This window comes from Leopardus geoffroyi, chromosome X (genome assembly GCF_018350155.1).
Source record: "Leopardus geoffroyi isolate Oge1 chromosome X, O.geoffroyi_Oge1_pat1.0, whole genome shotgun sequence".
NCBI classification, from domain to species: domain Eukaryota; kingdom Metazoa; phylum Chordata; class Mammalia; order Carnivora; family Felidae; genus Leopardus; species Leopardus geoffroyi.
Window position 1 is genome coordinate 66,170,592 of NC_059343.1, and position 22,812 is coordinate 66,193,403.

Sequence of the window (22,812 nt, forward strand, 5' to 3'; positions counted from 1 at the left end):
ACTATAATATTATTTTTCTACTAGATCATGCTGCTTTCAGTATTTATTGAAGACTGTAATGTTTAAGGTACCACGATGGGTACTTTACATAGTACATTCTCTCTTTTTAATTTTCATAGCATCCATGTATACTAAAATTAGCTACATTTTATAAATAAAAGATGTGAGACTTCATGAATTTAAGTAATTTAACCATGACTGCTTAGTTATTGAGTGGCATAGCTGGAATTTGAATCTGTATGAGTCTAATAATTCCCAAACCTAAAACCTGTCATACCTTTATACCCAGATAGCTAGTGTGAAATAACCACAATCCAGTAATTTTTTATGTGATGTTAATCATAATGTAAGCTGATCCCTTTTGTTGTGAATTTTAAAATGTGTCTCATATTTACAGTTCAATTCTGATTAGAATTCTGATTTTATATTTCTTAGTTCATTTTGACATAGTACAGAGATTAATAATACCTTAAGAAAGTATGGTTCCAGAGGAGTCTCAAATATACCAAGAGGTTTTTTTGATTTACAAAATGTTTTATTCATTATTTTAAAGTGTTTTCTGATGTTGTTAAATGTGCTATGCATAGTAGTTTAAACTTCTTTGTTTACAGGTGATGATGAAACACCCATTAAGCAAATCCAGCATAAACTACAAAAAAGTACAAAAAAAGTACGAGAGAGAATTTCTAATAGCGTTTATCCTTCCAAGACATGAAATAAAAAAGACTAAAAGAACATCTAAGAAAAATATAAATATAAACTCTTTTAACCTGTATTTTTAGATTACTGAGAATTTAAAAAAAACTTTCTTAATGTTTATTTATTTTGAGAGAGATAGAAAGCATGAGCAGGGGTTGGGGGGTGTTGCAGAGAAAGACACACAGGATCCAAAGCAGGCTCCAGGCTCTGAGCTGTCAGCACAGAGCCTGATACAATGCTCAAACTCAAAAACCGCGTGATCATGACCTAAAACTCAAAAACCGCGTGATCATGACCTAAGCTGAAGTCAGTCGCTCAACAGACTGAGCCACCCAGTTGTCCCTAGATTACTGAGGATTTTAAAAGTCAGAATTTCTAGACAGTCCATCTAAATGCTAAAATATATCCAGTGCTTGGGGCGTCTGGGTGGCCCAGTGGGTTAAGTGTCGGACTCTTGATTGCAGACTAGGTCGTGATTTGGGGTTTGTGAGTTCGAGCCCCATATAGGCTCTACACTGACAGCATGGAGCCTGCTTAGGATTCTGTCTCCTGTCTCCCTCTCTCTGCCTCTCCTCTGCTTACACTCTCCCTCTCTCAAAAATAAATAAATAAAATATTTAAAATATGTATATATATATATATGCATAACATAATATATATGCATAACAAAAATAAATAAAATATTTAAAAATATGTATATATATGCATAACATAAAAATGTGTATATATATATATCCTGCTCTAGTATATCTAGTATATCTAGTCCATTATGCCTCCTGACTTTCTAATATACTTGCTATTTTTGCATTGCACTATTTCCCCACCTAGTAATTTAGGTTTGAGATGTAAAAAAATTGCTCGAAGTCAGATGGTTATTAAGGCAATTTTTTTTTACTTCACAGTGCAATATATTCAACTACAAACATAATTATAATAGCTAATAATAATAGCAGCTCAAAAGGGATTCCCAGACTAAACGTAAGCTTCTATAACAGTATTTTTGTTGGCTATCATTATCCCTTACTGTCGATTGCTTTTATTTTTTTAAGTTTTTTATGTTTATTTTTGAGAGAGAGACAGAGCGTGAGCAAGAGAGGGACAGAGAGAGAGGGAGATACAGAATCTGAAGCAGGCTCCAGGCTCTAAGCTGTCAGCACAGAGCCCGACGCAGGGCTTGAACGCACAAGCCATGAGGTCATGACCTGAGCTGAAGTTGGATGCTTAACCGACTGAGCCACCCAGGCACCCCATACTGTGGATTGCTTTTAGAGAGTGACAGTAAAATGTGAGGATAGCAATGATTTGAAGGATACACTTGCTAAAATAAGACTTCCCTTTAAAAAAAAAGTAATAAGAGGAGTATTTTATTCATATTTTGTGGCAAGTTAGCACCTAAATATTTTCAAAGTAGCAAAGAATAGTAGTAAAGATTGGTAATATCTAGAGAGATCCAAAGATTTAAAAATTTTAAATTGAAATCAAAGAATCCACTTATTAGAATAACAACAACAAGGGGTATTAATAGGAAAACAAATAAGTATTCAGAAGTAACTAGGAGCTTTTTACCCATAAAGAATAAGACAGATACTAAAATGGAGAAACTCAAGCTGAAAAACAAAAATAATACTGGAAAATATGGAAAGTCTTTATCTTAGAAAGAATATGGAAAACCTAGGGTTCTTGGTGAAAAAGTCCAAGAGTTATAGGGATATAGATGCATATAATCTGCTGAATCTGAGATTTGGTTTACTAGATAGACCCAGGAAAGCATACTTCCAAAGTAAGGAGATAATAAAATGAGATATCTTGGAGAGTAATGGCCTTATGAAGAAGAGGTCCTGTAGTGCCCTGCCATGTAGTGTCCCCTGTTCTCCAGGTCCTGGTGCTTCTGGAAGTGTCTCCAATGTGTGCTGCATGTGTTCTGCCTTTTGCTTTGTCCTTCAGGGTAGTTGTCTGAAGAGGTACTCTGCCTGTTGTGGGAAGTGTTTGGTCCCTGCCATAAATGTAGTATGTTTTAACTAGACATGATCTGGTCTGCTTTTGAAATGAGACCTGTTGCTACCACCACTGAAACTGAGACTCCGCAAAATTCCCAAGTCAGGAGATGCAGTGTGGGCAGGGGTTTGGGCCAGTCCTCTGAGGTAGGGGGCCTACCACATTGGGGGCTGAAGCAAAGGAGGTGGAGAAGGGCAGTTCCACCAGAATATGGGGGAACAGGGCTTGATGTAAGCAAGTTAGATAGCAAGTTTTGGAGCTACACGTGTTCCCACAGGTTGCCCTGTGCTTATGCTGAGGGGCAGGGGAGGGAAATGGCACCTGCCAGTTCTTTTGTTCCCAGAGGTGTCTCTCCATGAACACTGCCTCTCTGCAACACACTCTGAAATGAGAATATAACCTCCCCACTGTGTGTCCCAGTACTCTTCAGATCACTGATTCCACACTGTATGTCTATGGGTTGTTTGCGTGCCTTCACTCCAGGAGCACCGCAGTGCCTTCCAGCCCCTATCCCAGCCTGTCTTGCTGACCTTTAAAACTCCAGACTTCAAGCCCAGATGGTTGCTAGAAGTCACAAAGTTTGGCCCCTCTCCCTTTCCAAGCCAGTTTCTATGGGGATTTATTCTCCATGCTCTGAGCTCCCCTGTGTGTTAGTCTTTCTCTTGCCACTCTCCATGACTGCAGCTCTCTTGCCACCACAGTGGCCAAGATCTGTTTCTCTCCTAAACCATGTCAAAATTCCTACCTTCTTTTATGTGGCCTCTTCTCTACCTTTAGTTGTAGAGTTTTCTCTGCCAATCTTCAGGTCAATTTCTGGGGTATTTAGGATGATTTGTAGTTATCTAGTTGTATTTCTGGGACAAAGAGAGACTAGGGTCCTCCTACACTGCCACCATCTTCCAACCTGTCTATCCAATACAGCTTCATTTTAAATCTATTTCCTTTCCTCTTGTCATTTGTTAAGATGAGGAAAAAGAAAGAAAGTAAAAAAAAAATCTAGGTTTTTGGTTTTCCTGGAGCTCAGCTGATTCAGGATTATGGCGTTTTGTGTGTGTGTGTGTGTGTGTGTGTGTGTGTGTGTGTGTGTGTGTAAATATAAAATCTTCTCTCTTCCTCCTAATTGAGAATATATTTCCTCTCTCTAACCAGGAAAATGGTTGCAAATTATTTCCTTAATTTTTTGATATTCCCCATTAAAATTATTCTTCTCCATTGTCCAGAGTATTGGTGAGATAGGCACCTACCCACATGGTAAAAGCAACATAAGGAAAGGCAGCCATGTTATTTTGTTATTTTGCCCAGTATATGGTATCATGCTTGTCAAATGAAACATACTTAATAAATCACTGTTGAAGAAATAAAGGAATTTATGGCCCACTGGAGTCTAAATTTTCTTTTCCACTCCACAGAAACTACTTACTGTTATTTCTAAGTCTGATGAACATTTTAAAAATGTCTTATCTTACTAGATAGCACAACTTCATCCCACAATATTGATCACATTTTTCTTTGAAACTTTCTACTTCATAACACTCTTTAACATTTTTTGGCTCTCCTTGTGTATATTTAACTGTACTTTATCTATGCTTTTCATGAACTTCTCTCCACTCTCTCAGTGTAGGTGTTCCCAGGATTCTCTTACACATTTTTTTTTCTGATTTTGCACTCTTTCCTTGTGTGAACTAATTTATACTTTATCTTTGATTAATCTATATGACAAGCCCACATTTCTCTCACTTGAACATCACACTCACCACTTGCTCATCATCCAACTCTTGCTAGATAGCTCTGTCTCACAGGCACTTCAACATATTTAAAATTGTCCTCAGTTTTTCGCTCAAAAGACTTCTTCGTTCAGTATTTTCAGTCTCATTTGGAAACACCATTTTCTTCCCAGCTACTCAAACTAGGATTTATCTTTTACTTCTTCTCCTTTATATTTTACATTCAATCAGTCACTAGATCCTGCTGATTTGATGTAAATATTTATTGAACTGTTCCTTATTTTCTATTCCTACTACTATAGTCACACCTTCTCTTTTTGGGACTATTACAGGATTATCTGTCCATTAAATCATTTTATTCAACAAATATTTTCCTTACCTCTCTTCTTATCCTTTTCAAGTTCATCTACTCTACAGCTACCTGAAAGTTCTATCTAAAGTAGAAGTCTGATTATGCCACATCTCAGCTTAAAACTCTTTAATGGTTCCTCATTATTTTCAGCATAAGATTCAGGCTCCTTTAACATAATCACATAAGGTCCTTTATGATTAATTCCTCTTCCTATCTCTTTTATCCTTATATTCTACAATTGCTTTATATATTATTTTATAGGACCAATTCAGAGCTTTGTCTCCAAGTCCACATGATAATATCTATCACTTCTGTAGATTTGCTTTGGGCTTTCAATCAGCCTGGAATTCCATCTTCTCCTAAACCCCAGTAATTCCAATTCATCCTTTAAGACTTGGCCCAGTTGTCATCCATAGGCACCTTTTCTTGATGGCTTCACTATCTCCTTATCTAATTATATCATTCTTTGTACTGACTGTATTTATAATTTTTGGTTAATGTTCCATTATATTAAACTTTTTGAAGGTAGGGTCTCTATGTTTTATCACCTGGGCCTGTCATCGTGCCTGGCACCTAGGAGGAACTTCAAAATTATTATAGCCAATTGATATACATCGTATGTATATCTTTGCCAAAGCTATACACTTTTGACTGGTGATTCCCTTAGGAATCAAGAGCTCTGTCATTGCAGGTGATCCCTGTTTTTATTTGCAACAAGAATTGACTATAGTTTAATAAAATTTCTCATTTACTTAAAAGTGGTACTTAATTTATGAAAGTTACTATTTTTATGTAGTTGCTCAGTCAGCGACACTGAACTTGACAACTACTGTTATATGGGGTTCATGGAAATTTTTGGTATTAAAAAGAGGTCTTCATACTCAAAAAGCTTGAGGACCATTACCTTGTACTGTAACTTATAGAATGCAGGAATTTATTTCTTCTATTAATCTCTTTTTCTTCAAAACACCAGTTACTAGCACTAGTGAATGGTAATAATTAAATATGATAGTTATGCTGTTTTACTCAATGTTAATTAAGCTCTTATTTTTTGCCAGAACTTTCTTTCACTAGGTGCTATTAAAGGAACTCAGAGATATGTACTTGTATATACATACATAGGATTTTTGCTTCAGTTATCTGATAATAACAGGTACAAGTGATTTGGAGCACTTGGATTGCTCAAATAGTATCCTATTTTATTTGAATGCTGTTTCCATTTCTGTTAGAAACATCTTAATCAAGAAGATTAAAACGGAAGTTTTTCATGGTCATGAACATTGTTCATTCTTTATCCTGGTTAAAAGGAAAGAGGTGTTTCATAACAAAAACAAATGTTCTCAAATAGAAATAATTAAAAAAATCCAAATGTAAGGAGAATCATACTAAGAATTGTACTTAGATTTTACCTTTGTTTAAATACTCCATTCTGGATGTCTGAAATGAAGGGAATTTTGAAAATACATCAATACACCCAGAGGCACCTGGGTGGCTCAGTCAGCTAAACATCTAACTCCTGATTTCAGCTCAGGCCATGATCTCATGGTTCATGAGTTTGAGCCCCACATTAGACTCTGCATTGACAATGTGGAGCCTGCTTGGGATTCTGTCTCCCCTGTCCCTCTGTCCCTACCCTACTTGCTCTCTCTCTCAAAATATATACACTTAAAAAATTATTTTTAAAGAAAATATATCAGCAAAAGCTCAAGACAGAAATATGATAGACCCTTAACATTTAAAATAAAGTTATCTAGCATTTAAAAAGAAACCTTATATACCAGTTAATATATTCTAAAGAAAATGATTTTGGGATACTGTTCGTCCTTATCATCTAGCATTATAGTTACCTAGAGTAATTTCTTCATAAACATTTATTGATCATAAGAAGTAAATAAAAACAGTGCAAAAATTTTTGCATTCAACTTCAATGTGATATACCACAACTAAACCTCAAGTTGATGATTAAATTATTATATACTTTTTATTGAATTAAAATACTTCTTATAACCCAAATTATATTGTATTACTTTTCTATGTATATATTATATATATCATATTTTTCATAATTTGCATCATAGTATGTAACATTTTATATCCAATTTTAACATCTTGAGCATTTTCCAATACTATTAAGTACTCTTTTAAAATGATTTTATTTTATTTTTCATGGAACATTCTCCAAGATAGATCACATACTGGGTCACAGAACAGTCCTCAATAAATATAAAAGAATTGAGATCATACCATGCACACTTTCAGATCACAATGCAATGAAACTTGAAATCAACTACAGGAAAAAAGTTTGGAAAACCTCCAAATGCATGGAGGTTAAAGAGAATCCTACTAATGAATGAATGGGTCAACCAGACAATTAAAGAAGAAATTTAAAAAATATATGGAAACAAGTGAAAATGAAAACACAACAATCCAAACCCTTTTGGATGCAACAAAGGCAGTCTTAAAATGATTTTAAATTTCTGCCTAACAGTCTGTTATCTATAATGTATCCAACCTTTCTTTTAGTGAATGTTTAATTTTCATTGAATATCTTTCTGCCTAAATCTTTGCTTCCATCTCATTTTTAAATTACTACTTTAAGAAAAATGCTATCTCATTATTTTATTTTTCTTGATATGTTTCAGGAATTATTAGATGTTGGGAATGAAATAAGATGATCCTCTACCTCTAGTACTTGAGGGTCCATTGAAAGAGACAGACATGAAAGCAAATGATGTGATAATAAAATAGGAGGTGTTAACAATATTAGGTAATACATATATGTAGAAAGTGCTATGGAAACCAGAAGAAGCAACTATAACTCTATATGAAACTATAATTCTGTGACTTCATTTTCTCATGTAAAATTTTACAAAATGTAGTTATTAAGTATACGCACCAGTGATAAAGAGAGTAGTTTCATGAATACTTGCGGGTGCTTTCATGAGAACCATTCCAAATTGTAGTGTATACACATTCCATTTCGATGGATTTTTTCCCCATTTCCTAAACCAGGGATTCTCAAGGTAGGGTCTTTGGACCAGCAGTATTAGAATCACCTGCAAGTTGGAAATGCACATTCTCTGCCACTACACCAACCTTCCCAATCAGATATTCTGGTGGTTGGGTCAGCGATCTGTGTTTAAGAAACCTTCCAGGTGATTTTAATGTAGGCTAAAGTTTGAGAACTACTGCTCTAGATAAAACAATGTCTGCCACCAGTATATCATTCTCCTTAGTCAGTCACCCAAGTTTGAAATATTGAAGCTATTGAATCATGGAATCATTTTAGATTTGGAATGAACTCTAGAGAAACTTCTCATTATAATAGATAAGGAAACTGAGGCACAGAAGATTAAATAATTTGACGAAAGCCATGTATCTAGTCCTCTTGGTTAATTCTTTTCTCCTGATTTCCCATATATATTTATCACCAAATGTAATTGATTCTAAAGTTATAATGTCCCCACTCTTCTTCTTTCTCATTCCTATTATCATACTCCCTGGCTTTTGCCCTTTAGTTTAATTCACTGTATGTACTAATTAATCTTCACAAAAGGCATCTTTTGTGGATTAATCTTCACAAAAGGCATCATTTTTGACAAGTCACTTTCATACTCAGAAACTTTGGTGTCTCCCTATGGCCTAACAACTGTATTTTAAACTTCTCTCTTAAATAAATTTTTCTGATTTGTAAGAGCCAGTCTGGTTTACTCATTGACTCCCATCTGCATGCCTTGTGCCATCCATTTTATTCCCTTTTTACTGTTGTTTTTTACATTCTATTTCAACTTTTAATTTTCTTAATACTTATTTATTTTTGGGAGAGTGCAAGCGGGGGAGGGGCAGAGACAGGGGGATGGAGGAACCAAAGAGGGCTATGCACTGACAGGTTGACAGCAGCATGCCCAGTGTGGGGCTCAAACTCACAAACCACGAGATCACAACCTGAGCCGAAGTCAGATGCTCAACCCACTGATCTACCCAGGTGCCTCCTTCTATTTTTTAATTTTTCCCATCCTGGAATATTTACTCTATCCCTTTTACCTATTTTTCATAATTCTACCTATGTTTCAAAATAAAACTTAAGGTCCATACCTAAAAGCCTTTTCTCATCATATCCAGTCTCTCCCTTCTCTGAACTCTTACTCTCTTTTTATGTGCAGTTCATTGGGCACTTAATTGTATATACTGTTTGCATTGCTAGTTGACTTTTCAAGTATATGGGTATATATGTATATATGTCTTATTTTCCTAACTAAGTTGTAAATTTTTTTTGTAGGCACGAAGAGTACCTTATGTTTTCTTTAGTGCCTTATTGTAATAGATGCTCAATAAGCTAGTGATCTGTAACATTGCAAAAATAATTTGATAACATTATAAGTTTTGCTGAAATGTAAAATTTCTAATTGTGAACCAGTTTATAACTATATTTTGTACAATTTGTATATGTATATTTTAAGTCAGTTTAATTCAAGTGACTTTTCACCCATTTCTTTTATGATTATATTTTTTTCTACCTCCTTTCTATTTGTTTCCTGTCTCCTTTCTGTGCTAATTTCTGGAAGACAAGAAAACTCTCCATGAAAAATAGTGTTTTTAATGATGTCAATACAACTCTTACTAATTTTTAGTGAAACCTTACATGGTAAATGAAGCATAGTATTTCTGAAAAGAAAACTCTAGAAACCTTTAATATCAATGTTAAAACTCAAATTTCTAGCCTACAGAGTACTGAAAAAAACATAGCCCTGTGCTTAGGGTACTGATATTTTTATTCTCTTAAGAATTTAGCTTTGTGTTTACTGATGTTTCTGGTGAAATGGAATACCTGATTGTAATAAATAAGGCAATAAATATTATGTGCCATATGTTGTTTACTTATTTGATATAAATAGATTTTTATATTCCTAGATGGTAAATTGAATATCACAACAGTTTTCTGAAATACACACTGTTGGGCTAGATAAGGAATTTCAATGCTGATTTTTTGAAGGTGGTATAGGATAGATCTCAAAGACATTTTGATATTTTGCTACTTATAATTATTAAAGTTTATGGCCTAATTGCTTAGACCATTGTATTTTAATTTTTCTCTGTTGAAAGGACAAGAGGTAAATAATCTCACTATATTATAAATTGTATTTTTTTCTTTTTCGTTGATCCCCATTCACAAAGTCAATGAAGTGCTGAAATGTTTCTTGTATCTTTATAGTGTTGCAGTTTTCTATCATAATTAGAAAATAGACTACACAACAAAAATATATCTGCTAGGAATGGGCATAGATAGTTATTGTATTTAAACATTGATGGATGAAATTTATCTTTTTGTTCAATAGGTAATTCTTTTTTTTTTTTCGTGTATTTTATTAACTTCTCGTTCTCTCCTTCAAATTCTTCCTGTATCACTTTTCTCTGAGCCATTCTTTTCAGACTTAACAGAATATACCTTGGTTATGTGTCTTTAAAAACCTATCTTGAAATTGGCTATTAACATTTTACTCAGGTCTCAATTTTTCATGTTTTGGTTATTTTGTGGATGAACTTCTTTCTACATCTTAGGTTTCCCTATCTGCCATCATGTTATCATGTAGGTTTTCCTTGCTGGGCAGCCCATGTATGTATATTCAGGGAATATAATTCAATCTTATTATCCATAATCAGAAACTTACTTAAAAAGGTAAATTTTCTATCAAAAATCTATAATACATTTTAAAGAATTTAGTAGTTATTGAGATTATCCATTATTTTTAATTATCCGTCTTTTCACTCCAACTCTAGCACTAATAAACAATAGTAACTAGTTAACTTCCTAGATCACAACACATAGCTAATTATAATGGGAAATTCAAGACATATCAATAAAATGAGCAACTGACGTCAAGGAGAAGGTACCACCAGTAGTGTAGAAGATCTTCATAATGGCTTTATGGCCACTCTGCCTATTTCCCCTGTTTCTACAAAGTCAAGAATAGGCATTAGAAAAAATTTTAAGAAGAATATCTTAGATCTCAAAGATAATAAATTAACCTTTCCTTGTCCATCATAACCAGAAAATTGTTTCTTATCAGTAATCCAGTTTGTTTTAAAATCTAGTCTAGTAGAGAGCCTGACTTTCTCTGCAGTCTTTCATTCATGTCTCTAAATACCTAAAACATTTTACTCTTTAGCTGCTTCTTCTACAAGAACAAATATTTACATATTTGTAAGCTTTATAAAGCTTATAATAAGTTTGACTTTAACTTATATAACCTTTCTGAACTCCATTTATCTGATGTAAGTTGAAAGGATTGCCCGTTTTTGTACACATATACATGCCTACTTACACCAGCACACTCACACACAAGCACACAAAGAGCTAACATCATGTTCCAGGTACTGTCCTAAAGACTTTATATATAACTCATATAATCCTCTTTACAGACATTGAAACCTATTCATAGGGCTGCAAATTAACTACCTTAAGGCCAGGCAACTAGTAAGTGCTAGAACCAGGAAATAAACCCAGTTAGTGCAACTCTAGAGCCTCATACCTACTTTTATTTTTGAGTTTTTATTTAAATTCTAGTTAGTTAATAGTGTAATATTAGTTTTTGGTGTACAATACAGTGATTCAATACTTCCATTAAATACCTGCTGATCATCACAAGTGCATTCCTTAATCCCCATCTATATTTAGCCTATCCCCCCCATGAAATGTGGGTTTACTTATGGACTCTTTATTCTGTTCCTTTGATACATGGGTCTATTTTTTGTGCCAGTACCATACTGTTTTGATTACCATAGCTTTGTAGTATATCTTGAAATCGGGATTGTGATACCTCCAACTTTGTTCTTTCTCGGGATTGCATTGGCTATCCAGGGTCTTCTACGGTTCCATAAAAGTGTTAGTATTATTTGTTCTAGTTTTGTGAAAAATGCTATTGGTATTTTGATAAGGATTGTATTGAATCTCTAGATTCCTTTGGGTAATATGGACATTTTGACAATATTAATTCTTCCAATCCATGAGCATAGAATATCTTTTCATTTGTTCTTTTCATTTGTTCTTCAGTTTCTTTCATGAATGTTTTATAGTTTTCAGAGTATATGTCTTTTAGTTCCTTAGTTAAATTTATTCCTAAATATTTAATTCTTTTTGTTGCAGTTGTAAATGTTTGTTTTTAAATTTCTTATTTTTCTGACTTCGTTTTTTAGTGTATAGAAATTCTACTGATTACTGAGTATTAATATTGTAGCCTGCTGGCTTACTGAATTTATTTCCAGTAGTTGTTGGTGGAATCTTTAGAATTCTCAATGTATAATATCATGACTTTTGCAAATAGAGATATTTTAATTTATTTTTTTTTGCCAATATAGATGCTTCTTATTTCTTTTTCTTGTCTGATTACTGTGGCTAGGTTTCTAGTACTTTGTTGAATAAAAGTGCTAAGAGTGGGCATCCTTGTCTTGTTCCTGACCTTAGAGGGAAAGCTCACAGTTTTTCACCACTGAATACGATGTTAGCTGTGTTTTCCATATATTGACTTTAATATGTTGAGGTATGTTCCCACAACCCTATTTTGTTGAGTTTTTATCATGAATGGATGTTGAATCTTATCTATTTCTGTATCTATTGCGATGATTATATAATTTTTCACAATGTGTGTATCACATTGTTTGATTTGCAAATTTTGAACCACGCTTGCATCCCAGCAATAAATCCCACCTGATCGTGCTGAATGATCTTTTCAATGTTGTATGTGGTTTGATAGTATTTTACTGAGAAGTTTATGCACCTATGCTTATCAGGGACATTGGCCTGAAGTTTTCTTTTTTTTTTTTTTTTTTTTTTGTCGCGTCTTTGTCTGGTTTTGGTATCAGGATAATGCTGGCCTTGTAGAATGTATTTGGAAGCTTTGTTTCTCTTCTATTTTATTTTGGAATAGTTTGAGAAAAGTAGTTATTAACTCTCCTTTAAATTCTTTATCAGGCACATTGTGTATTTCCATTTCATTTAGTTCTTTTTCTGAGGATCAACTCTTTCTTTTGGAATGCTTTCCTGTTTTCTCCCCATTTTGCTTGACTTTCTGTTCTTTTAATTTTTACAGATTAGCTAGAACAGCTACTTCTCTAAACTTGAAAGAATGGTCCTTTGTATGGTTGTACCCTATGTAGACTTTGTGTGCTTGGTGACATTTTCTGGCTGGTTGGATCTGTGGCTGGCATGGGCTGAGGGTCCCAGGGCTCTCCACATAGTGGGCCTCCTGGCAGGATAGCTAAAGCTGAAGTGGGTGCAAATCAGTGTAGTTCCTGGCCTTCCCATGCAGTAAGTGTCCTGGCAGGACAGCTAAAGCTGATGTGGATGCAAGCTAGTGTGTCCTGAGGCTCTACACATAGAGTGAACCTTGTCAGGATAGCTGGAGCCAAAGTGGAGGTTATGTGGGACATCCTGGGGCTCTCTGTGCAAAGGGTGCCCTAGCAGGTTAGCTAGAATTGATATCAGTATGGGCCAGCTGTTCCTGGGGCTTTCAGCATATTGAACACTTTGACAGGACACCTAAAGCTGTAGTGGGTGGAGGCCAGGGGTCTTGGTGTTCCACATGTTGGGGGTACCCAACATGTCCTGGAAAGACAGCTGAAGCTGATGTAGGTGTAAGTCAGAGGATCCTGTGGTGATCCACAGTGGAGGTGCCCCAGTGGGGCAGCTGGAGCTGAAGCAGTGTGCAGCTGGGAGGTCCCTGGGCTCTTTGTATAGAAGGTTTCCTTATAGGTTAGGTAAAGCTAAATTGGATACAAGTTGGGGAGGGGGTCACAGGACTCTGTTAATAGGGCACCTTGGCAGGGAAGCCAAAGCTGAAATGGGTGTAAACCAGGTTATTCTAGGACTCTCCATATAGAGTGTACCCTAGAGTGCCAGTGTAGCTGAAGCAGGATATAGGCTGGGAGTTCCTGGGGTGCTCTGCACAGGGGGCACCCTGGCAGGACAGCAAAAGTGAGCCTGGACCATTGTGGTTCCTGAGCTGTACATGAAATGTGCCTTGGCAGGATAGCTGAAACTGAAGTGGTTGCAAGCTGGAGTGACATGAGGCTCTTCACACTGAGGGCACCCTGGTGGGACAGCTGAAGCTAACGTGAGTACAAACCAGGGTGGTCAGTTCAGGAGGTGTTATGCCTGGGCAACTGGATCCAGGGTTGGCATGGGTGGGGGTGTTCCTTGGTGCTTTACGCAGGGAGCACCCTGGTGGGTTGGCTGGATCTGAAGCAGACATCAGCTGGGAGGTACTGGATCACTTTGCAGCAGTGGTGCCCTAGTATGCTGTCTGAAGCCAAAATGGTATGGGCCTGGAGTGTTCCAGAGTACCTTGTACTTGTGTCACCTTGGCACGAAGACTGAGGCTGTAGTGAGCACTAACCAGGGGTGCCCTGTTGTACACAACCCTGTGGCTGCCATGGTAGAATAGCTGGTACTGGTGTGGGCTAGGGGCCCAGGGCTCATTGAGTTGGCATGCTGGTTTGGGTGCCTGGACACTGGTCTGTGATTTCAAGGTAGAGGAGGAGTGTAGACTGTGTCTATCAGCCCTTCCAACCCCAGAGAGAATTCCAGAACTCTTACCACTTGAAAGAGTTCTAGAGCTTTCTCTTTTATATAAGAGCTTGTTTTTTTATGCTGAGTGAAACAGGAAATCACTAAAGGGTTTTGAGTAGAAAGGGACATAATCAGACCTCTATTTTTAAAGGTTAACTCTGGGTTCTATATTGAAAAAACATGCAAGAAAGTAAAGGTAGAAGGAGGGAGACCAGTTAGAAGGATCTTGTGATAATCCAGGCAAGAGATGATGATTTGTTTAGGCCAGATTGGGGACAGTGGGGTGTTAAGAGGTGGTTTGACATCTGGATATATTTTGAAGGGAGAGCTCACAGCTTTTGTTGATAGGTTAGATTTAGGTGTGCTGAAAACAATGAGCCCATGATGACACAGTTACTGAGATGTGTGCAACCTTGCATAGGGATATGTTTGGGGTTTTGAATAGTATCATGAATTCAATTTTGGAAACATTAAACTTGAGAAGTATTAGCACTTAGAAGTGTTAGCAGTTAGATGTACAAATCTGGAATTCAGGATAGAGTTCAGCCTGGAGATTTATATTGAAGAGCCATAAGCATAGATAATATATAAAGCTGTGAAACTGATAAGATCACTGAAGTAATAAATGTATCTTTAAAAAATTCCTAGAGCTTAACTCAATCCAAATTTAAAGAAATGAAAAAGAACAGAAGAATATTAAGGAGTGGCCAGAAAGGCAATGGAAAACCAGATAAGTGTGGGATTGTGAAAACCAAGCAAAAAGCGTTGTTGTTGTTGTTTTTAAATACAATTTATTGTTAATTTGGCTAGCATACAGTGTGTACAGTGTGCTCTTGGTTTTGGGAATAGATTCCCATGAATCATCACTTACATATAACACCCATCCAGTGCTCATCCCAACAAGTGCCATCCTCAGTGTTTTAAAAAGACAAAGGGATCAGGGTGCCTGGGTGGCTTGGTTGAACGTCCGACTTCGGCTCAGGTCATGATCTTGTATTCTGTGAGTTAAAGCCCTGCATCAGGCTCTGTCCTGACAGATCAGAGCCTGGAGCTTGCTTCAGATTCTGTGTCTCCCTCTCTTTCTTCCCCTCCCCTGCTCATGCTGTGTCTTTCAATAAATAAGTAAACAAACAAACAAGCATAAAAAATAAAAAGTAAAATTAAAAAGACAGAGGGATCAAGTGTACCAAATGCTGGTAGGTAGGTTCACTAAGATGTGGCCTACCCATACCATTTTGGCTTCAGACAGCATACTAGGGCACCACTGCTGCAAAGTGGTCCAGTACCTCCCAGATGATGTCTGCTTCAGATCCAACCAACCCACCAGGGTGCTCCCTTTAGCCCTTGGGTAAATTTCAGGTGTGGAGTTTGGTGAGTATTGGATTTAACAACTTCAACATCATTAGAGAATGCTTTAGTGAACTGGTGTGAGGAGATAAAATGGAGATAAGACATACATACAGCTTACTTTAGAAAATGTATTTCTGTAAAGGGAAGAAAATGGGATGATAGCTAGAGAGGGAAAAGTCATGAGAATTTTTATTTGATCTGCAAGAAATAACAGTAGTATTCCATGGGGGTTTTAAAAATAGTAATAGGTTTATTTCATGAAAGTTAGGCATATTAACACTAAGGAAAATTCTATGTTGATGAGAATGAACTTAGTCAAGTGGGAAAGAATGATGTTCCAGGAAGGAGGATAGAATATCCAGGACAATATCCTTGAGTACTGGAAAGGATGGGATAGGATACTGAGGTGGTGGGGTTTGCTTTGGCCAGAAGTGTGTGCAAATCATTCATACTAAACAGGAGAGAAAGAAGCATACATAGGCACAGAGACAGATATAAATGAGTAGAAATCAGATGTAGATGCTTATAAAAAATTATCTTTTGTTTCTGTTTTCTCATTGTGGTGGGAAACAGGGTGCTCTGATAAGCATGACAACTGGAGAGAAGGTGTTAAAGATTTGAGAAGAGAGAATTGTATATAGTTGTCTAGGAAAGTGGAAGAGAGAATTAACTAAGGAAGTTCAGTATGATTGGCTGGCAACATTACAATTATACTCAAAATTGCTGGTTAATTAATTTTAAAGTGAGACTTCTCAGAATATTTTGTGTTTTTTTTTTTTCAACGTTTGTTTATTTTTGGGACAGAGAGAGACAGAACATGAACGGGGGAGGGGCAGAGAGAGAGGGAGACACAGAATCGGAAACAGGCTCCAGGCTCTGAGCCATCAGCCCAGAGCCCGACGCGGGGCTCGAACTCACGGACCGCGAGATCGTGACCTGGCTGAAGTCGGACGCTTAACCGACTGCGCCACCCAGGCGCCCCGTGTTTTTTTTTTAACACATGTTCACTTGTACATGTTCAGGCAAGAAATAGGCAGAGAGTTGGCTTTATTTTTTTTAACATGAAATTTATTGTCAAATTGGTTTCCATACAGCACCCACACTGCTCATCCCAAAAGGTGCCCTCCTCAATACCCATCACCCACCTTTCCCTCCCTCCCACCCCCCATCAACCCTCAGTTTATTCTCAGTTTTTTTTTTTCAACGTTTATTTATTTTTGGGACAGAGAGAGACAGAGCATGAACGGGGGAGGGGCAGAGAGAGAGGGAGACACAGAATCGGAAACAGGCTCCACGCTCTGAGCCATCAGCCCAGAGCCCAACGCGGGGCTCGAACTCACGGACCGCGAGATCGTGACCTGGCTGAAGTCGGACGCCCAACCGACTGCGCCATCCAGGCGCCCCTATTCTCAGTTTTTAAGAGTCTCTTATGCTTTGGCTCCCTCCCTCTCTAACCTCTTTTTTTTTTTTTTTTTTTCACCTCCCGCATGGACGTCTGTTAAGTTTCTCAGGATCCACATAAGAGTGAAAACATATGGTATCTGTCTTTCTCTGTATGACTTATTTCACTTTTTGTAACACTATCCACTTCCATCTACATTGCTACAAAAAGTCATATTTCATTCTTTCTCATTGCCACATAGTATTCCATTGTGCATACAAACCACAATTTCATTATCCATTCGTCAGTTGATGGACATTTAGGCTCTTTCCATAATTTGGCTATTGTTGAGAGTGCTGCTATAAACATTGGGGTACAAGTGCCCCTGTGCATCAGCACTCCTGTAGCCCTTGGGTAAATTCCTAGCAGTGCTATTGCTAGGTCATAGAGTAGATCCATTTTTAATTTTTTCAGGAACCTCCACACTTTTTTCCAGAGTGGCCGCAGCGGTTTGCATTCCCACCAACAGGGCAAGAGGGTTCCCAATTCTCCACATCCTTGCCAGTATCTATAGTCTCCTGATGTGTTCATTTTAGCCACTATGATTGGCATGAAGTGATATCTGAGTGTGGTTTTGATTTGTATTTCACTGATAAGGAGCGACGCTGAACATCTTTTCATGTGCCTTTTGGCCATCCGGATGTCTTCTTTAGAGAAGTGTCTATTCATGTCTTCTGCGCATTTTTTAACTGGATTATTTGTTTTTCGGGTGTGGAGTTTGGCGAGGTATTTGTAGATTTTGGATACTAGCCCTTTGTCCGATATGTCATTTGCAAATATCTTTTCCCATTCTGTTGGTTGCCTTTTAGTTGTCTTCATTATTTCCTTTGCTGTGCAGAAGTTTTTATCTTCATGAGGTCCCAATAGTTCATTTTTGCTTTTAATTCCCTTGCCTTTGGGGATGTGACAAATAAGAAATTGCTGCGGCTCAGGTCAGAGAAGTTTTTTTCCTGCTTTCTCCTCTAGGGTTTTGATGATTTCCTGTCTCACATTCAGGTCCTTTATCCATTTTGAGTTTATTTTGGTGAATGGTGTAAGAAAGTGGTCTAGTTTCAACCTTCTGCATGTTGCTGTCCAGTTCTCCCAGCACCATTTGTTAAAGTGACTGTCTTTTTTCCATTGGATGTTCTTTCCTGCTTTGTCAAAGATGAGTTGGCCATACTTTTGTGGGTCTAGTTCTGGGGTTTCTATTCTATTCCATTGGTCTATGTGTCTGTTTTTGTGCCAATACCATGCTGTCTTGATGATGACAGCTTTGTAGTAGAGGCTAAAGTCTGGGATTGTGATGCCTCCTGCTTTGGTCTTCTTCTTCAAAATTCCTTTGGCTATTCGGGGCCTTTTGTGGTTCCATATGAATTTTAGGATTGCTTGTTCTAGTTTCGAGAAGAATGCTGGTGCAATTTTGATTGGGATTGCATTGAATGTGCGGATTGCTTTGGATAGTATTGACATTTTAACAATATTTATTCTTCCAAACTATGATCACAGAATGTTTTTCCATTTCTAGGTATCTTCTTCAATTTCATTTATAAGCTTTCTATAGTTTTCAGCATACAGATGCTTTACATCTTTGGTTAGGTTTATTCCTAGGTATGTTAGGATTCTTGGTGCCATTGTGAATGGGATCAGTTTCTTTATTTGTCTTTCTGTTGCTTCATTGTTAGTGTATAAGAATGCAACTGATTTCTGTACATTGATTTTGTATCCTGTGACTTTGCTGAATTCATGTATCAGTTATAGCAGACTTTTGGTGGAGTCTGTCGGATTTTCCATGTATAATATCATGTCATCTGCAAAAAGTGAAAGCTTAACTTCATCTTTGCCCATTTTGATGCCTTTGATTTCCTTTTGTTGTCTGATTGCTGATGCTAGCACTTCCAACATTATGTTAAACAACAGCGGTTAGGGTGGACATTACTGTCGTGTTCCTGATCTCACGGGGAGAGCTCTCAGTTTTTCCCCATTGAGGATGATGTTAGCTGTGGGCTTTTCATAAATGGCTTCTATGAGTTTTACGTATGTTCCTTCTATCCCGACTTTCTCGAGGGTTTTTATTAAGAAAAGATGCTGAATTTTGTCAAATGCTTTTTCTGCATCCATTGACGGGATCCTATGGTTCTTATCTTTTCTTTTATTCATGTGATGTATCACGTTGATTGATTTGCGAATATTGAACCAGCCCTACAGCCCAGGAATGAATCCCACTTGATCCTGGTGAATAATTCTTTTTATATGGTATTGAATTCCATTTACTAGTATCTTGTTGAGAATTTTTGCTTCCATGTTCATCAGACATATTGGCCTGTAGTTCTCTTTTTTTTTTTTTTTTTTTTTGCTGGGTCTCTGTCTGGTTTGGGAGTCCAAGTAATGCTGGCTTCATAGTATGAGTCTGGAAGTTTTCCTTCCCTTTCTATTTTTTGGAATAGCTTCAGAAGGATAGGTATTATCTCTGCTTTAAATGTCTGGTAGAGGGGCGCCTGGGTGGCGCAGTCGGTTAAGCGTCCGACTTCAGCCAGGTCACGATCTCGCAGTCCGTGAGTTCGAGCCCCGCGTCAGGCTCTGGGCTGATGGCTCAGAGCCTGGAGCCTGTTTCCGATTCTGTGTCTCCCTCTCTCTCTGCCCCTCCCCCGTTCATGCTCTGTCTCTCTCTGTCCCAAAAATAAATAAACGTTGAAAAAAAAATTACTATTTATATAAATGTCTGGTAGAATTCCCCAGGGAAGCCATCTGGTCCTGGACTCTTATTTGTTCGGAGATTTTTGATAAGTGATTCAATGTTTCGCTGGTTATGGGTCTGTTCAAGTTTTCTATTTCTTCCTGTTTGAGTTTTGGAAGTGTGTGGGTGCTTAGGAATTTGTCCATTTCTTCCAGGTTGTCCAGTTAGTTGGCATATAATTTTTTTCCTAGTATTCCTTGATAATTGCTTATATTTCTGAGGGATTGGTTGTCATAATTCCATTTTTATTCACGATTTTATCTATTTGGGTCATCTCCCTTTTCTTTTTGAGAAGCCTGGCTAGAGGTTTGTCAATTTTGTTTATTTTTTCAAAAAACCAACTCTGGGTTTCATTGATCTTCTCTACAGTTTTTTCAGATTCTATATTGTTTATTTCTGCTCTGATCTTTATTATTTCTCTTCTGCTGGGTTTGGCGTGTCTTTGTTTTTCTGCTTCTAGTTGCTTTAGGTGTGCTGTTAGATTTTGTATTTGAGATTTTTCTTGTTTCTTGAGATAGGCCTGGATTGCAATGTATTTTCCTCTCAGGACTGCCTTCGCTGCATCCCAAAACGTTTGGATTGTTGTATTTTCATATTTATTTGTTTTCATATATTTTTAAATTTCTTCTCTAATTGCCTGGTTGACCCATTCATTCTTTAGTAGGGTGTTCTTTAACCTCCATGCTTTTGGAGGTTTTCCAGACTTTTTCCTGTGTTTTATTTCAAGTTTAATTGCATTGTGGTTTGAAAGTATGCATGGTATGATCTTAATTCTTTTATACTTATGAAGAGCTGTTTTGTGACCCAGTGTGTGATCTATCTTGGACAATGTTCCATGTGCACTTGAGAAGAAAGTATATTCTGTTGCTTTGGGATGCAGAGTTCTAAATATATATGTCAAGTCCATCTGATCCAATGTGTCATTCAGGGTCCTTGTTTCTTTATTGATCCTGTTTCTAGATGATCTATCCCTGTTGTAAGTGGATTATACAAGTCCCCTGCACTTACCACATTCTTCTCAATAAGGTTGCTTATATTTGTGATTAATTTTTTTATGTATTTGGGGGTTCCCATATTTGGCGCATAGACATTTATAATTGTTAGCTCTTCCTGATGGATAAACCCTGTGATTATTATATAATGTCCTTCTTCATCTCTTGTTACAGCCTTAATTTAAAGTCTAGTTTGTCTGATGTAAGTAAGGGCACTCCAGCTTTCTTTTGAGCTCCAGTAGCATGATAGATACTTCTCCATCCCCTCACTTTCAATCTGAAGGTGTCCTCACATCAAAAATGAGTCTCTTGTAGACTGAAAATAGATGGGTCTTTTTTTTTTTGTCCATTCTGATACCCTATGTCTTTTGGTTGGAGCATTTAGTCCATTTACATTCAGTGTTATTATAGAAAGATATGGATTTAGAGTCATTGTGATCTGTGTAGGTTTCATGCTTGTAGTGATATCTCTGGTACTTTGTCTCACAGGATCCCCCTTAGGATCTCTTGTAGGGCTGGTTTAGTGGTGATGAATTCCTTCAGTTTGTTTGGGAAGACCTTTATCTCTCCTTCTATTCTGAATGACAGACTTGCTGGATAAAGGATTCTCGGCTGCATATTTTTTTTCTGTTCATCACATTGAAGATTTCCTGCCATTCCTTTCTGGCCTGCCAAGTTTCAGTGGATAGATCCGTCACTAGTCTTATCGGTCTCCCTTTATATGTTAGAGTGTGTTTATCCATAACTGCTTTCAGAATTTTCTCTCTATCCTTGTATTTTGTCAGTTTCACTATGATATGTTGTGCAGAAGGTCGATTCAAGTTACGTCTGAAGGGAGTTCTCTGTGCCTCTTGGATTTCGATGCCTTTTTCCTTCCCCAGGTCAGGGAAGTTCTCAGCTATGATTTGTTCAAGTACACCTTCAGCCCCTTTCTCCCTCTCTTCCTCTTCTGGAATCCCTATTATACGGATATTATTAGGTTTCATTGCATCACTTAGTTCTCTAATTCTCTCCTCTTACTCCTTGACTTGTTCCTGACCTTGGGGGAAAAGCTCTCCATTTTTACCCTTGAGGGATGATGATAGTTGTGGGGTTTTTGTATATGGTCTTTATTACGTTGAGGTATGTTCCCTCAAATCCTGCTTTGTTGAGGGTGTTGAGAATGAATGTTGTACTTTCTCAAATGCTTTTTCCACATTTATGGAAATGATAATATGGTTCTTATCCTTTCTCATATTGATATGATGTACCTCCCTGATTGATTTGCAAATACTGCACTACCCTTGCAACCCAGGAGGAAATCCCACTTGATCATGGTGAATGATTTTTTTTTAATTTAAATCCAAGTTAGTTATCATATGTGTAATAATGATTTCAGGAATAGAATTTAGTGATTCATCACTTACATATAGCATCCATTGCTCCTCCCAACAAGTGCCCTCCTTAATGTTCATCATCCATTTCCCATTTAGCACATCCCCCTACCCAACACCCCACCAGAAACCCTCAGTTTGTTCACTTATATTTAAGAGTCTCTTATAGTTTGTCTCCCTCTTTTTTATCTTATTTTTCCTCCCCTTACCCTATGTCCATCTGTCGTATTTCTTAAATTCCACATATGAGTGAAATCATATGATATCTGTCTTTTTCTGACTGACTTATTTGCTTAGCATAATAAACTCTATTTCCATCCATGTTGTTGCAAAGGGCAAGATTTCATTCTTTTTGATCACCAAGTAATATTCCATTGTATATATTTACCACATCTTTGATCCATTCCTCAGTCAATGGACATTTGGGTTCTTTCCATACTTTGGCTATTTTAGATAGCACTGCTATAAACATTGGGATGCACGTGCTCCTTTGAATCAGTGATTCTGTATCCTTTGGATAAATACCTAGTAGTACAATTGCTGGGTTGTAGGGTAGTACTATTTTTAATTTTTTGAGGTACCTCCATACTGTTTGCCAGAGTGAC

At 37.1% G+C, this 22,812-nt stretch overlaps 1 long non-coding RNA gene across 1 annotated transcript in view; it reads left to right on the forward strand.

Annotated features, from left to right (window-relative positions):
- LOC123594131 overlaps positions 1-22,812 on the forward strand; it is a 77,517-nt gene that overhangs the window by 15,777 nt on the left and 38,928 nt on the right. The window lies entirely within an intron of this gene.